The 17,428-nt window shown below is 43.5% G+C and overlaps 1 protein-coding gene across 1 annotated transcript in view; it reads right to left on the bottom strand.

Annotated features, from left to right (window-relative positions):
* Nucleotides 1-4,509: 4,509 nt before the first annotated feature.
* Nucleotides 4,510-17,428, bottom strand: part of LOC311049734 (protein Wnt-7a-like) — a 38,920-nt gene continuing 26,001 nt past the window's right edge. The window contains exon 6 of the transcript XR_014601227.1: nucleotides 4,510-4,537. The gene's annotated coding sequence lies outside the window, so the exon portion shown is untranslated. The remainder of the gene's footprint in view (nucleotides 4,538-17,428) is intronic.

The following is a 17,428-nucleotide window of genomic DNA, read 5'->3' on the forward strand; positions in this document are numbered from 1 at the left end:
CAACACAGACTCTCCTTCAGTTTCAATGTACATATCATTTTGTGATAGTATATTGTTTAGACCGATGCTAGGTTCTTGGTTTACCTGTGATTCTAGTTTACTGAGGCACTACTCTGTCTTTCTGCATTTGATGTACGTTTGATGTATGCTTATTTGTAAGTTTGCAAATTCTAAAACGTCCTACAAATTCGATTTAGTCCCCGCCCTCAAAAAAGTTCTCGTTTGTATTTGGAAGCTGAAAACATTTTTGGGAAGCCCCGATAGACAAGATAAATAAACTGCATGATTTACATGCGGACATGACAGCGGCCATGTCGTTTTTGCGGGTGTGACTTTGAGGTCGACGCACGCCACGTGGCGGTTTGATCCCCCGACCGTTGGTTCAGTGTCAGGACCTCACAATGAAGCCTGGTTCAGGGTCAGACAGTGTTCATTTCGTCGACTAAAACTATGACGAAAAATGGTCGCCGACTACCTTTTTTCACTGACGAAAACTATACAAACCAAATAAAAAAACTAAGCTATGATGACAATAAATAAAAACTAGACTAAAATGTCAGGGAGGGACTAGTGGAGAAGAGATCCATCCAGTAGAACTAAGACAAGTCATTCTATGCATGGCTTTGCGTGGGTGTCGCCCTCCAGAAATAGCCGATCTACAAGCTCACAACACATCGCAGCTGCGGAATTACAAAATATATGTTTTTTTAAACTAAATCAACTGTAGATTTAGTTGACTAGAACCGTATGATATTTAGTCAACGAAAACTAGATTAAAAGTAAAATATTTCAGAAAACTAAAATGGAATTTTATTCAAAAGACTGTGACTGAAACTAGCCTACATACACATTTGTACATACACATATCAGGACCTCACCATGAAGATTGCTCTGCAAAACTTTGTTATTCACACAATGCACTTGTGGACACTACCCAAGAACTATACTTGAGTACTGTCCTTTAGTAAAAAAAAAAAACGAAGTATCTGTACTTTACTTGAGTATTTTTTGGGATACTTTCACTCCACTACATTTCTAGGAAGGGAAGGTTGAGTACTTTGTCCACCAACTGAGACAATGTATATATATATATATATATATATATATATATATATATATATATATATATATATATATATATATATATATATATATTATACCCACTGACCTCTCTGCCAAAGCTGCAGCACTATCAGGCCTGGCTGATGAGGTCATTAGCTTAATTGAGAGTTAATTAGTCACCAGATGTTGAGGGCTCATGGGCGAGTTGTGATGCAATGGACAGATAAATACCATGTGTGCTGCTGGAAAAAAAATGTTTCCAAGAGAAGCACAGCCCAGAAAGATAACACACTCTCTCTTTTCCTGCAATGTCTGAGTGGCACTTTACTGAACTCCATTTTCAGGCCACTATGGGGTCTTCAAATCCAGTCCTATATTGCGCTGATCAGAACAATGGTCACCGAATTATGGCCATTTTAAGAGTTAAACAATGCTGTTGCCCCACGTGTTTGGAGTGGATTGGAGCGATGGTGAGCGTGTGGCCCCTGGGGGCCCCCATGACGTGGCCTCTGGAGCTCGTAGATCGGGTATTTAAAAAATATATTATGATAAAAACATTTTAACAACACAAATCTTGTATGGGGGTCCCTGGCACAAAATCCTTTCAGATGGGGGTCCACAGCCAAATACGTATGAATTTGTGGGGATCCGTGGCATAAAAAACCTCTCTAGTCTTGAGGACAGAAGTGATTCGTTCGCACTAAAACGTTCGTACCAAAAAACCAAAGGGAGCTAATGAGGGCTGATTGCTCCAGACCACATGGTTTGTTGTTGGTGCAACGCTGCTGCTCCCAGCGCTGTGTCAGCCTGCCTGCGGTGGCTGACGTGATCGATGGCTTTAATAACTCTGTAGCTCCGGGTTACACCGCCGGCAAATGAGACAAAACAAACGTGCGCACGCGCGTTTGTGTGTGTGTGTGTGTGTGTGTGTGTGTGTGTGTGTGTGTGTGTGTGTGTGTGTGTGTGTGTGTGTGTGTGTGTGTGTGTGTGTGTGTGTTAAAGAAGCATGTAGAAAACATACATGTACAGGCTAGCTTTATACAACCCCCCCTCCCTGTCCCGTAGCAGCTTAAAGGAGCTGCGCTGACTAGTCTCAATGTCTCCTTCTTAGGAAGGTCTTCAAGGCTGAAACAAGGCTGTGGTTCTCAAAGTGGGCTCTGTCCGGGGACCGCCCTCCTGGGGTCCTTGGGGGAGGGTGTGGGGGGGGGGGGGGGGGGGGGTCATAGCAAAATGAAGAACCACTTTAACTTGAGCTTGTACATTTTTTAAACGTTTTAAACATTTCTGGAACATTGTGAATAAAGGCGAATAAAAAACATTTTTATGGCTTTTATGATCCCTGCGGCTTAACTCATTTTCAGATGGGGGTCCATGGCCAGATACATATAAATTTAGGGTCATTGACATGAAAATGTCCCCTGGAACCCCTTCATCTGAATTACGACTATGTCATTATGACATTGAGTTTAATTGTGACCTTGACCGTTGAGCTTTTGGACCCAAAAGTTAAACATGTGTTCAGGGCAGCTTTCTGATCATTTCAGTTTTAAGAAGATCTTCCCATCCGTTCTGGATTGTAACCGTGACCTTTATTGTGACCTTGACTTTTTCGACCCTGAAGGTTAAATTCCACCAGAACATGGGGTCATCCATTCTCCTGATATGGTACCAGTCAGATGAATAGACAAATGCGAAGCAATGCGAGAGTGCAGCCTAGTCAACACCAACTTGGGACTCCTGAAGCGTTCCCCTCCACACCCTCCTATGCCTAGCAACAGGGTTTGAGCTCTTGAGCTCTGCAGTGTTGTTAGCTCCGCTGTCACGCTGCAGTGTGTCTACATAGGTGGTGGTGCACCTCTTTCCTTTCCTGGCTGTGCCCTGGGTTGGCTCCCACAGTGTCAGTTTGTTCGCCACCAGTTCCGGGTGCCTGACGCAGTGCCCTGCCAGCCTCATCCTTCTCTCTCTGACCTTGCAACCCTATCGCCAGAGGAAACGTTGTCTGTGACCCGTGGGAGGCCCCCGTATATAGAGGACCATGTTTTTGATGTGGTCCTTCCATGTGATACCTCGTGCCATTCGTAGCATTCCCGTGTAGATGCCACCCGGGGCCTTTTGCTGTGCTGTGAGCGTCCATGTCTCGGCCCTTACACAGCAGTACTGACTCCACTGTAGCCATGAACAGCTGCCCCTGGAGGTCATCTCTCATGTCAGATTTCCATATTTTCCTCATCCCATGCAAGGCATTGCAGACAAGTGCCCTCCGGACCTTCAGATCCTGTTCCGTTGAAGCAGTCCAGGCCCCGAGATATTTGAAGTCCTTGACTACCTCAAGCACCGTCAGCAGTACCAATGGTTTTGTCCTTCGTGTAAAATGCTATTACTTTAGCTTTCTTGGCATTGAGCTTGAGGCCGATCTTCCTGCACTCCATTTCGACTGCCAGTAGTAGTTCTCTTCCTTTGTCTGCAGACAAAGCCCAAACAGACAAGGCCCTGTGATCTTTGATGCCCCCCCTCAAGGGGGGCCGGGACCACTGTCCTGGCTTCTAGGATTTAGAATGGAATAAAATCAAGGCAGGACTTTTATCTTAACTTTACAGGACTCCATCCCGTTGGACGGTTCGGTTCAGGATGGAAACAGATAGCAAAACATGTCTTCAGTCAGATTTAATAGAGAATGCTATAGAACCCTGTCTTTGGGGAAACATACATAAAGGACTTTCCGGCTAGAGACAAGTCTTTGTAGTGCCTACCTCCCCTGTAACCAGAGACCCCGGCGGTTCACCGCAAACTGCAATTTACGGCGACTGTGATCGCACAAGTATCGTCTGACAGCGCTGCCAGAGCCACGTTCGCTTTTCAAAGCCTCTACCTGTGTCAATGGCTGCGGGTAATAATAGTATAGCTTTCCCCTCCGGGAGAGAAAGTGAATGCAATCTGGCCACACCATCTCTTTGCTTTTTAAGCCCTGCACACACACCGCTGACATATCACACAAACGTCTCTTTTATGAGCTGGCAGTGATTGTTTGCTGAATGGGGAATGGCCTCCAGGAAGCTGTGAAGGCATTCCAGCATGAGCTGCTACAGTTTATTCCTGAGGGAAGCATTGGCCATTGTGTGTCTGTGCAGTGCAGCTACAATACTGGTGGATCTGACTATCATATGGCCTGTTGAGTACAGGGAAATGGACCGGTTGGTGGAAGAAGTACAACTCAGATTTGTCTTGACTTATTAAGTCATTTTGTTGCCTTCGGGCAGAAACCTCTTATCTCCATATTCAAACTTTTTATGTTTTTTCGTATTAACATCCTTCTTGATCATAATACAGTGCTGCGCAAAAGTAGCAAAGTAGCAGATATACAAGCTCCAAGGCACCCGTTTCGAGCTTGATCTGCTACTTTTGCTATTCTTGAATTTGAATCCTGAAAAGTAACTGTTTTAGACATATGAGGTTTCCACCCGACAGAGACGATTTGCTTATTGCAAATCTACATTGCTACAGTACACTGCAATGTAGAGATACTCTGTTGCAAGTAAAAGGCTGGCATTGAAAATGCTATTGGCAAAAAAGTAATTGCATCTAAATATACTTGAAGTACTCATTATGCAGAATGTCCCCTCACAATTCTTTTCTAATTTGATTACGTAGCGCAAGGTTCTTACTCAGAGGTTAGAAACATCTATTTTAAACATCTCTCTGCATGTGAAAGCGGTAAAGAGACCTCTGCCACTGTCCTTGTCAATGTTCAAAATTGATATAACTCTGAGAGTGTACAAATGGAACCAAATGAACCTGTGAGGGTCCATTTGGTTCCATTTGTACACTCTTCAGAGGTAATTGTCCTTTTGGTTCCTAACTATCAGTCATTGAGCTGGAAAATGTTTTGTTCCAGGGATCCCCAGAAGAGAAGATTTGAGTTAAAAAATGCTAAAATTGTCCAAAATCCTTCTTCCTAAATACCAGATGTACGTACAAGCTTGCAGCACAAAGTGACGCACTGTGTGCTTGTAGATCTGCTATTTCTGAATAGCCAACGTATAAATGCATAAAGTGGTTAAAATAATTGTGATGCTGTATTTACACATTTTTCTGGGGACCCCCTGGAACCACCTCAAGGACTCCCTGGACCCCATGTATTGAACCAGTGTTCCAATCTTTCAAACAATACGTAATCTGTTGATTTGTCCATCTTGTGAGTACAGAGGAAGGTCAGTGCAATGGCACAGCACGGCCTGACACGAGTGTGGAAACCGGGAGATTAGTATAAATAATAACCATGACTGCCAGGCTGAGTCATTTTTTGCAAGCGTTGCATGGCATCATTATCATCATCCCGGGACAGGATCAAGTGAACGCGGAGCGGAGCTCGCCAGAGCATTGCTTTATAGAACAACAAGTTTCAACAAGTGACAAGACATCGATTCCACTTGGAAAAGAAAAAAAAAGTAGAAAAAATCCCCCCAAAGTTGTCAGTTGTGTGCCAAGCGTCATGCTTTTGGGAAGCGGAGCGGCATTGTGGTTGTTGTACGCGGCGTGTGAAAATGATGCGTGCAGCTCCTATATCGTTAATGTCAGGCCGAAACCTTGTATCTCCATATTTCAACTTAAACTAATGCCCTACTTCATCATACAACAGTGTTTGGTAAGAGTAGTGAAAATAGCATTGCAGATCTGCTATTTTTGGATTTTTTAATGTGAAAGTGGTTAGCCACTTAAACCCTGAGAAAGCTTTCGCAGAACATACTGTAGCAGATCGACAAGTTGTGAGCTTGTCGATCTGCTATTTTCAGCTAAAGCTTTCCCCACAATAACAGAAAACTGAAAAGATACTAGTATAGAGCCCTGAGGGACTCCGGTCAACCATCTAGGGTTTAGGTGGTTATAGGTGTGTCTGTGGGTTTTATAAAATATTGAACCAATGAAACGTATTAACATTTGCTGAAAAGGAAACAGTTTTGGACATACAAGGTTTCCAGCCAACATGCAGCTTCTCCTATATGTGTGTGTGTGTGTGTGTGTGTGTGTGTGTGTGTGTGCGTGCGTGCGTGCGTGCGCGCGCGCGTGTGTGAGAGACATATTAAAAAACAAGCAGATAGATCCTCTCTCAGCTGTCAGAGGTAATAATGAGAGAAGACAATGGAGAGCAACGGTAGCTCTGTGCGTCCAGGCTTTCATCTCACCTCTCAGAGTCTCTGATGTGATCCTGACAAGAGTCTGGCGGAGGCAGAGAACACACACACATACACACAAAAAGAAGGAACTAGATGAAAACCTTTTGAAGACCCATAACACAATTATATGCTGCCGTTTTATTCTGGGTGGAAGAGATGGGGGGGGGGTGGGGGCGGGAGGGGGGTGGGCTCTGTCATTTGCAGATGGAATTTGCACACTGTATGATGGTGATAGGCCTGCCTGTGGCAGAGCAATTCAGGTAATCTATAGGGGGTGTGTGTGTGTGTGTGGGGGGGGGGGGGGGATCAGACTGGGGCCCGCCACAGATGTCAGTGTCATGTAGACCTCTACTATTAAAGCCTTTTGCTGGTTGAACAGCTGATATATTCAGATTGAATATAATTACAACGTCTATTTGAAAAGAAGATGAAAGGAGTGACAGTAAGCCGCACGTTTGATATATCAAACCATTTTTTTAAGAGATCTAAACTGACTGTGTACGTTGCATTGTTTCGTAATGAGGGCTTGAGAGAGATGTGTGTGTGTGTGTGTACGCGTAAATAACAAAGTAAAATAGAACAAAGTTAATTAGGAAAGCCCCCCCCCCCCTCCTCTGCACCTGTCAAAATCCAGAAGTTAAGCAAACAACGTTTGTGTTTTGTGGGAATGTAAGTTTGGAACTGGAGGCTGTTTCTGCTGCTGCTCTTCTTTCCCAGGCCGGCCTCATGTTGCTTGTTGGTTTCCAGCCTCTGTCATTGTTTAGACAGCTTGCAGCCTCTTCGAGAAAGGAAAGTTGATATTTACGTAGAAGGCTTTCCGAGCAAAGTCTGATTTACAGTTCATCATACGATGGTGTCGCGCGTGGGGAAATAGACGATCTATAAGCGTCGTATGAGTGACAAGGATTGATAGGATCAGAAATGACTACATTAGAGTAGTGGTTCCCCCCAAGGGACCCTCAGGGTTCCTTGGGGGGCTTCCAAATGGACCCTTACAGGTCTGTAACCCTGAGAGGGTACAAATGGGTCCATTTGGTTCCATTTGTACCCTCTCACACTTATGGGTCCTTGAAATGAAAAATAAAATAGGATTGCATTAGAGGATTAGCCTAGGTTAGAGGGTTTGGGGGCAAAACAAGAGAGGCGAGGTTGAGATGGTTTGGACATGTGCTGAGGAGGGATGAGGGGTACAATGGGAGAAGGATGCTGAAGATGGAAGGCCAAAGAGGAGGTTTATAGATTCAGTGAGAGACGACATACAGGTTTCTGGAGTGACGAGAAAGACGCAGAAAACAGAACCAGATCAAAACAAATGACCCACTGTGGAGACCCCAATGGGAATTAGCTGAAAGAAGAAGAAGAAGAAGAAGAAGAAGAAGAAGAAGAAGACACCATTGTACGACGGAGCATAAATTGTCCGTAAGCGACACCCTGACATCCATCTGGGCTTTTAGTCTGAGCTGTTTGCTGTTAAAAAAAGGACAGGTTCAGATGCTGGTCATTATTTCTACAGCCTGCTCACCAGAGAAAACATCACTGAATTATTTTTTTTCCCCATAGACTTTTTAATCTTTTGCCAGAAGCGTCAACTTCCCTGTTAGAATAGAATAGAATAGAATAGAATACTTTATTGGCAAAAATCACAACAGTGTCACCATTCAATAGCAATTAGACACAAAAAAGCTGAAGCTCGTTTCCATTGTGGTCCACATGATGTGAGACATAAAACAACATTGGGTCCAACATTGGTGAACCTTGACCGCGTGCCAACCAATGGGACAGAAGCGCCGTGCGTTGACCCCACTTGGCAGCCATTTTGCTTCTAACTTCATTTCAGTGAGCCAACACTTGCAAGTCCAGCATATGTAAGTCAAACGGACTTACCGCCGGCACTGTCTACAGCCCCGCAAGATAACATGGGAAATGGAAGCCCTCTGACAGATCAGCTTGCATTTCAGATGGTTTGCAGAGACGTACAACGGTTACGTTCTTCTCTGGTGACTGGGTTGTATTTCTAACAGGTGAAGCTTCCATCACGTCCGTCACTCTCTGTCGTGTTTGGCGGGCTGTGTCACCGGTCGCTCCGATGACACACACTTTCCATTAAGATATTCCGGATGCTCCGGATAATGTGTGTGTGTGTGTGTGTGTGTGTGTGTGTGTGTGTGTGTGTGTGTGTGTGTGTGTGTGTGTGTGTGTGTGTGTGTGTGTGTGTGTGTGTGTCCATCGATCTGGCAAGAGAAATTCCATCTCCGTTTAGCTCTTCAGTGTGTTGGAGCGACAGCTATGGCTCTAGCCGCGGGGGCAGGCTTCCCTCTGCCGCCCGATTGGCTGCCGGCCCAGTTCAGCGTGAGGTCAGAGGTGTCTGTCACTGTCGGAACAACACAGCTGGCCACGGAGCTGCTGATGTCACGGAGAACATGCTAATTAAATAAGTGATGCTACCCAGGCTGACTGACATGGTCATGGAATTACTGCTGCAAAGGACAGAGGACAAGACTACTGCTGTACCTGATGTTCAAGCACCTTACATCTAACCTCACATACTGTACCAATGTCAAGTCAATATACTCAAATCGGTACACATTATCTCTATAGTCATGTGATTAACACAGATCTGTCCGATTTTTCATATTCCATCCTGATTGGCATAGATTAGCATCTAAAGTTTGTTTTGAAAAAAAAAATCCTCTAATCATGAGCGCAGCATCCGATTGCCGTGAAACTTTGTAAGTACATTCCCACTAGGCCGAGGATGAAATGCGACCCTTTTCACATTGTCCTGTTATAGCGCCACCAGGAGGCCGATTTTTGCAAAACATGTTTTTTATATTACTCCTACAGATTTTGTCCAAACATCACGCAAATCTGTACACATTATACTATAGTCATGTGATCACGACGGATCTGTCAATTTTTTTGTACTCCATCCTGATTGGCTAGGATTGACATCTTAAGTTTGCAGGAGTGGTTCGCTTTGAACAAAATGCCACAAATCATGAACGCAGCGTCCGATTGCCGTGAAAGTTCACATACGTCTGTTTTAGAGCCACCAAGAGGCCGATTTTTGCAACCTGACCAGGCGGAGACCTGTGCTCCGAGGAGCACTTTTTCTAGTTTTAGCTGATTTTCAAGTTATATCCCAAGTTGGTCTTTTTATTTTAGACATGTAATCATAGTGCATCATACACTAGTAGTGTATTCAGTGCTATCCTGTATAAATGGCATTCTAACAACCAACAGTGGACATAACCTTTGGTTACTGTTGAACATAAGAGTTGTTCGAACGATCATGTAATAATAATAATAATAATAATACATTCGATTTATATGGCACTTTTCTAGGTACTCAAAGTCACTTTACAGCAACAAGATAAAAACAACTTGTAACATGTAACTGGGTTGCGTCGATTGGTGTAATCAGTATTTTTCATAAGAATGTGATCATAGGCCTACAGGGAAACACTAGTTATTGTGTTATTGTGTGGGAAATGTTGGGCTGCTACAGTATGTGAAGTGGGTATAATCAAAATGAAAGGCCATGGGGTCACCTAAATCTACAGGTATAGAGCTCATTCCCTATTGAGCATGGGCGTTTCACAGCAAATTCCAAGGAAATCCAGTCTGCAGAAGTACAGATATTTAGTTTGGAATGTATTGGATGGACAGACGGACGGGCAGTCAGATGAATGGACAGACGGATGGATGGATGGACGGACAGACGAATGGACTTCAACGGTCATCCTTGGAGCCCTGCCACTATAGTGCAGCTAGAAATACAATAAATAGATAAGATTATTGCAACATCATCATCAAACATTGTGCATCATCATCAAACATTGTGATGTGCATGACGAAGAAGTGATTGTAGTTTACATTTCAGACGTCCTCTCTCTAAGCATCCATGTCGACAGATCCACTGTAAGTGTGGAAAGTGTTTTTTGATTCGTCATTCAAAATCGTTTTCATTATTGTAGGACCGTTGATACAGTGTTGTGTAAGTCTGTCGTCAAGCTCTTCATTTATTACTCACACTCACTTCAGCATGATGACTCCCTCAAACTGTCATCCATGTTTAAATTCCCTCCCAACCCACTCGTCTGTGAGAGGATGCATCGCATTCCTCAACCCAAAGCAACTGGAAATGTTGCATGCTGATGAAACAGCCAAGAATACGAGAATTCTGTGAGATTTCATGCATCATCAAAATAGCCATGTTGTCGGGCAGAAACCTTGTATCCATCCAGGGAGGGACCAGTGTCTTGCTCAAGGATGCTTCGATACAAACCCAGGGGAAACCTTTCGATTCCCATGTTAGGGAGGGACTAGTGGAGAAAAGATCCAGTAGAACTAAGGCAAGTCGTTTTATGCAGGTTTCGCGCTTCGAAAATAGCCGATCTACATTCTCACAACGCAGTCGACTAAAATCTTAATAAAAATAATATTATTAAAAGTAAATGGAATTTTATTGAACAGACTAAAATGAATCTAAATACCAATTTGCTGTCAAAATGAACACTGCTCCAGAGTGACTACCATCCTGACTCAAAGCTTTCATCTGACAGAACTGTTGATTATCGCTCGTTCAAATCGACCTCAGCGGGTGCCCGCTTCAGGCACCAGAAATGGGAGTTCTAAGCCCTCAAGCTCCGTGAATTCTGTGAGGATTTACATCTCTTGTTTTTTTAATTATAGCTTACAGAGCGCAGAGCGGGAAGTGGTTTGTGTGGCTGATAGATTGACTACGAGGTTCCTTTGGTTTTGGCCACAGGGACATATACCTCCCATGTGCTCCGTGTCTGTACGGAGCTTCTCATGTACGATGCGTGTGTGTGTGTGTGTGTGTGTGTGTGTGTGTGTGTGTGTGTGTGTGTGTGTGTGTGTGTGCGTGTGCGTGTGCGTGTGCGTGTGCGTGTGCGTGTGTGTGTGGATGGATTACTATAATTGTGAGGACAAAATGTCCCCACAAGAAAAGTAGAATATGAGGAATGGACGTTGTAAGGACAATTTTCCTGGTCCTTACAAGAGAAATGGTTTCTTTATGGTTGAAAAAATATTTTTAGAGATACACTTACAATTAGGAAAATATTCAGTTTGGGGTTAGGAATACTAATTAAACATTTAGAGGTTGGGTTTAGGGGTAGGAATTAGAGTAAAACAAGATTTATGTCATAGTTGCGTGCCAGTGTCATGCACCGATAAATTGCCTATCTGCAAGCTCACCACAACTGCAGTTTTTCAGCTTTAGGCGTACAGTTAAAATAAAATTGTTGTCCTAAAAGGTTGATGTCCTCACAAGTATAGTAATACAAACCAGTGTGTGTGTGTCTGTGTGTGTGTGTGTGTGTGTGTGTGTGTGTGTGTGTGTGTGTGTGTGTGTGTGTGTGTGTGTGTGTGTGTGTGTGTGTGTGTGTGTGTGTGTGTGTGTGTGTGTGTGTGTCTGTGTGTCTGTGTCTGTGCGTGCGTGCGTGGGTGCATGTGTGTGTGTCATTACCACATTCCTCGCACACTTTTACAGGGATGAAGGTGCAGCGTCTGGTGTAAGCCCCTTTGTAGAGACACCTCACCTTTCTTTCTGTTCCGCCGGGTGGGTGCTGTAAACCACTGCTTCCCAAACAGACAAGGCGTGGTGACGTCCCCCCCTCGTGATCTTTTCCGTCCCTTAAAAGGGGGGTCCGGACCCCAGGTTGGGAAACACTCGCTGTAAAGCTCTAATGACAGCGTGACACTCTTCTACATTATTCCACAAATTGGTATGAATTGCAAGCTAACACAAGTTGTGTGTGTGTGTGTGAGTGTCTTTCCATACATGGAGTGTAATTTCAGATACATGCCACACATGTGGTAGAAAGGCCCTGGCAGGAGGAACAGAAGTGTAATTAAGTGCGTGGTGATGCTACTCCCCTGGGCTTCATGGGGATTTAGAAGTGCTGTCAGTCATCTGCAAGGAGACAAAAGGCTGTTTTTCTCCTGTGTGGCTGCTGGGACTGGGTGTCCCGCTGGCTGGCACCACCATGCAGGACCATGTCTTAGAATATAAATCAGCTTTATTGTCACATCACATGGTTTACAGGTGTAAAAAAGAAATGACTTTGTTTTTGTGCGCACTCCTTCGTTGTTGTTGTATCCTGAAAGGAGAAAGAGAAGAAGAGGGGTGGGGTGAGGGGTTGTGGGGGGATGGGGGTGGTGGCGGGAGGAGAAGGTAAAAAGGTAAATCAACAAAAGATATCTTCATACAGTATATCGTCGCTGTCGGGCAGAAACCTCATCTCCATATTCTAAATGTTTGTGTTATTTCGTGAATTAATGCCCTACTTGATCATACTACAGCGTTCGCGCCGCGTTTCAAGCTTGCAGATCTGCTATACTTTTGAATTTGAATCCTGAAAAGTCACAGTTTTGGTCATATGAGGTTTGACGTAAGGTGCATCGACATAGCAGCAAGTATTTATACTGTACATGATATTACCTACACATTAAGGTGCAAAAGAATATTAGCGCGTTGTACATGAGATTAAGGTGCAGAGAGTGTCAGCGATTTGTCAGGTTCAAACAACACAGTCCACAAACATGTCATTTTCACTGATACAAACCACATGGTAAAAAAAACTAAAAACACAGGTAAAGGAAAAAGTCCACGGCCAGCCTGATGACAGGCGGTTGTCATGCCTTGTTCAACAGTCCAATGGTAGCCGGGTGGAAGCTGTTCATAAACCTGGTGGTCTTGCCCTTGCCACTGCTTATCAAAGAGGGGTCCAGGGACCCCCAGCGTATGTTATGTCCGTCCGCCCGTTTAAGCACGGGATGAGCACGGGATTTTAAACAGCTATAACTCCAGTTTGCAGCATGCCACCAAGTCCAAATATGGTATGTGGACTTAGACCACCAATAGGGACAAGCATGAATTGCTGAAGTTATCAAAGAGGGGTCCAGCGACCCCCAGCGTATGTTATGTCCGTCCGCCCGTTTAAGCACGGGATGAGCACAGGATTTTAAACAGCTATAACTCCAGTTTGCAGCATGCCACCAAGTCCAAATTTGGTATGTGGACTTAGACCACCAATAGGAACGAGCATGAATTGCTGAAGCCCCGCCCCCTCTTCTCATTGGCTGGCCTTTAAACAGCCATAACTCAAGTTCGCAGCATGCTAGGGAGTACACATTTTGTACATGGACTAAAACCACCAATAGGGACAAACTGTAATTACTTAAGCCCCGCCCCCTCTGTCTGCCCATTGGCTGGGCTTTAAACAGCCATCATTCCAGTTTGCAGCATGCTACCAAGTAAAAATTTGGTAAGTGGACTCAGACCACCAATAGGGATGAACTGAAAAGAGTTAAGCCCCGCCCCAAAGGCACCGCTTCCTTCACACAGGGTGTGATTTTTCAAGTACGTAAGTCTCAAATCTTTGCTCTCGAGTCCCAAGTCAAGACAGGCAAGTCTCAAGTCAAGTCCAACTCCGTTTTGTTTCGAGTCCCAAAAAAGTCCTAAGCTTGTCAAGTCTCAAATCTGAAGTCCACACCTCTGTCTTCTTCCAATGCAACACAGAGTCTGTAACTACGCCTTCTGAAAGCCGTGCATAGACAAGAAGCTGTCATCTGTATGAAATTTCCATTGAGGAGAATATCTTTTTAAAATACATTTCTTTAATTTCCATCCCTGCTAAGCAGCAAGCTGTATAATGCTTCGACCAATTTGATTTACAGGAGGAATAATTTACGTCACTGCACATCCACTTTATTTTCTACAATTTTTCAGCACTGAAAACATTTAGAAACATTTTCAAATGCGGAAGCATTGGAGCTTGGATCCGCGGGGACACACTGTGCTCCTCGTGAGAATAGACAGTTAAACACAATTCAAGTTTTGACATGGGCATGTGTGTGTGAGACTTCTATGTGTGTGAGATGAGCATGAAGGGGTCAAGTGTCTTGCTTAGGGGCACTTCTGACATGTACTGTAGATCGGGTCTGGAGGCAAACCGGTGACTGATTACTTCCTGATTACTTTTAATCTGATTACCTTCTGATTAAATGGCCTTTAGTCTTGGCCGTACAACGGTGTGACACATGCAGATGCACACAGATGCAAGCAACATGTTGCAACGCGATGCGTTGTGGGCTTGCAGTTATTTCTGCTGCACAACAATGTTGTAGGCTACTATGAAGTATAAATCAACCTTCAGCCCCTATATGAGACGCCACTGTCTATATCTCAGTGGTTCTCAAAGTGGGGTCTGGGGACCCCCAGGGTCCTTGAGAGGATTCCAGGGTGCCCCTTAGCAATAATGAGTTAATATGGCAAAACAGTTTATCCACTTTAACCTTATTCTATACTTCGGCTATTATCAGAAATGGTTAGAAAATGTTGGGATGTGAAAATGATGAACATTACAAATCTTCTCTTATAGGGGTCCATTGGCACACAGTATTTTCAGATGGGGGTCCCCAGCCAAATACATTTTTGGGGGTACTTGACATCAAAATGTTTGAGAACCACATAGGACTTTGCAAAAAGGAGCATGTTGACAGACGAGGAAAAAAACATCCTTGTTTTGGGCCAAAGAAGCAGTTTGCTCGCATGAGTGCAACACGAAAACCCCACATAATCTCATAAATATAGAGTCCAATTGGGTATTTACATAAAGTGCTTAGTCATGACAGCCCATGTGAAAGAATGCACCCTGCACACAGCTATGTGCCTCTGGCTCAGGTGAGATTAGCAATGAAACCATCCAAAAATGGATGTCAGGTTGTGTGTGTGTGCGTGCGTGCGTGCGTGTGTTTGTGCGTGTGTGCGTGCGTGCGTGTCCTGTGTGTGTGAAACAAATGACATGCTTTTTTCTTGATAAATATGTATTTAAAAGTATACTATATGTTAGTTCCACTGATCCAAGCCGGAGCACAATCGATTGATCGATCATTAAAAAAAACATGCCCTGAAAGTGTTTATGGCCCACCCATCTGACCACTTTGGCAAGCAGGTTTTGTCCAACAGCCCTCCTCTGAGACACAGAGTGAGTAGACAGAAATGGGGCCATCTTATAATGAACATTAGTGAGGACCTATTAAATGAAGATACGGTTGAAAACGGGTGAAGTACTTCTACCAGCACTGCAGAATGCATGATAATATATGGTGCAAGCAGCTTGCAGCTATGTTGTCGTCTCTGTCGGGTGGAAACCTCATATGTCCAAAAATGTTACTTTTCAGGATTCAAATTCAAAAATAGCATAAGTAGCAGATCGACAAAAAGTATAAGAATATGGAGATAAGAGGTTTCTTCCCGCTGTTGGGCAGAAACCTTGTTATGTAAAATCAGATGGAAAAGTTGAGCTCAGGGTGAAAGGGTTGTTATTATCTGACATGCTCAAACCATGGGATCATTTAATCAAAAAAAATCACACAACAACAACCATTATTCAATCACTCCAGAGCCAAAAACAAAATATATTATGGATGCACTATAAAACAGGGTAAAAAAAACAAACTGTGGTGCGAGAAGTACTTTTTACTTAAGTAAAAGTAGCAATTCCAGATTATAAAAATACTCTGTTAACAGTAAAAAGTGCCTGTACAGGTATTTGAAATACGTTTTGGCATCAAAAATATACAGCCAAATATGCAGTACCAAAATGTAAAATTATTCAAAATGTTCTAACTATTGTGAAAATAGTCAAAGTGGCTTAAGTGGTTAATGCATGTTTTGTATTAATGAAATTAAGATTACAAAAATAAATCTAAAGTAACTAAAGCTGTCAAATAATTGTAGTAGAGTAAAAAGTATCCTGCTCAGTATCCTGGTGTCAGTATCATGTTCCTGGTGTCAGTATCATGGTGCTGGTGTCAGTATGGTCCTGGTGTCAGTATCCTGGTGTCAGTATGGTCCTGGTGTCAGTGTCAGTATCCTGGTGTCAGTGTCAGTATCCTGGTGTCAGAATCCTGGTGTATGGTCCGGGGTCAGTATCCCGGTCAATATCCTGGTGTCAGTATCCTGGCTGGGGTCAGTATCCTGGTCAGTAACCTGGTGTCAGTATCTTGGTATAAGTATCTGGGTGTTAGTATCCTGGTGTCAGTATCCTGGGCTCAGTATTCTGGTGTCAGTATCCTGGTCAGTAACCGGGTTTCAGTATCTTGGTCAGTATCTAAGTAATGCCATAGAACCTCAACATTCTATTTAAGTCCAGTACTTGAGTAAATGTACTTAGTTACTTTCCACCACTGGAAAAAAGAGTGATGATAAATGTTTGATTTACGAGTGCTTCAATTTGAATAAACCTTTGTGAGTGCCTTCAGGTGTATAGTAAAGTATGTGTTGGTTGTTCGGGGCTCATACCTGCGTTATCACGTCACTGCTCTCAGGGTTGTAGAATGCTATTGGCCCTTCATTAACCCTGCTTGTGAAGGTGCAGGAATAATGATAGTTATTAAGCCTGCTCCGTCTTGAATGGTCCAACCTGGGACAGACAACTTCATTTTGAACGATGCCGTTTACGTGTTTACGCTCAATTTCCATGAGCCAGTTAAAGGTGATGTAAGTGATATTATTTTGGTTAAAACAAAAAAAGTTTTGTAAAAAAAAAAAGTGAAAGCTGTTATTCTGATTAATCATTCTGATTAATCATTGCTACAGAGCAGTCTTTTCTGGATCAGGACCCACTTGAAAATCTCAAAAGTATAGTTTGAGAATGGCTGCTATAGAGTGTTTGTTCAGTAATAGGGGTCTCTCTGTTTCTCCAGCTCTTTTATAAACAGAAAATAAATGTTCAGGTGGGTTGCCAATTTAAACAAAGAAGCTCAGTGATTACTATCGGGCGGCATTGGCTCAGGCGGTTTAGAGCGGTTGCTTGGGAATCGGAAGGTTTCCAGTTCGATCCCAGGCACCCCCAGTGTTACTGTCCAAGTGTCCTTTAGCAAAAGACACTGAATAACACCTACAGTAAGTAACTGCTCCTGATGAGCAGGTTGGAGCCTTGCATTGTTTCCTCTGCCGTCGGTGTGTGAATGGGTGAATGAAAAGCGCTTGGATTAATGCACCATCAGAATATAAAGCTATTTAACACTTATTTTTACAACAACAAAACGTTTAATATAAATAACTATTACAAGTGTGGCTATATGACAGGCCTCCTCTCTCTGTGGTGATATGCAGTAAAATCACTGAAAGCTACATTATTTCACATTAGTTGACATCT

This window comes from Gymnoscopelus microlampas, assembly GCF_963454915.1.
Source record: "Gymnoscopelus microlampas genome assembly, chromosome: 7".
NCBI lineage: Eukaryota > Metazoa > Chordata > Actinopteri > Myctophiformes > Myctophidae > Gymnoscopelus > Gymnoscopelus microlampas.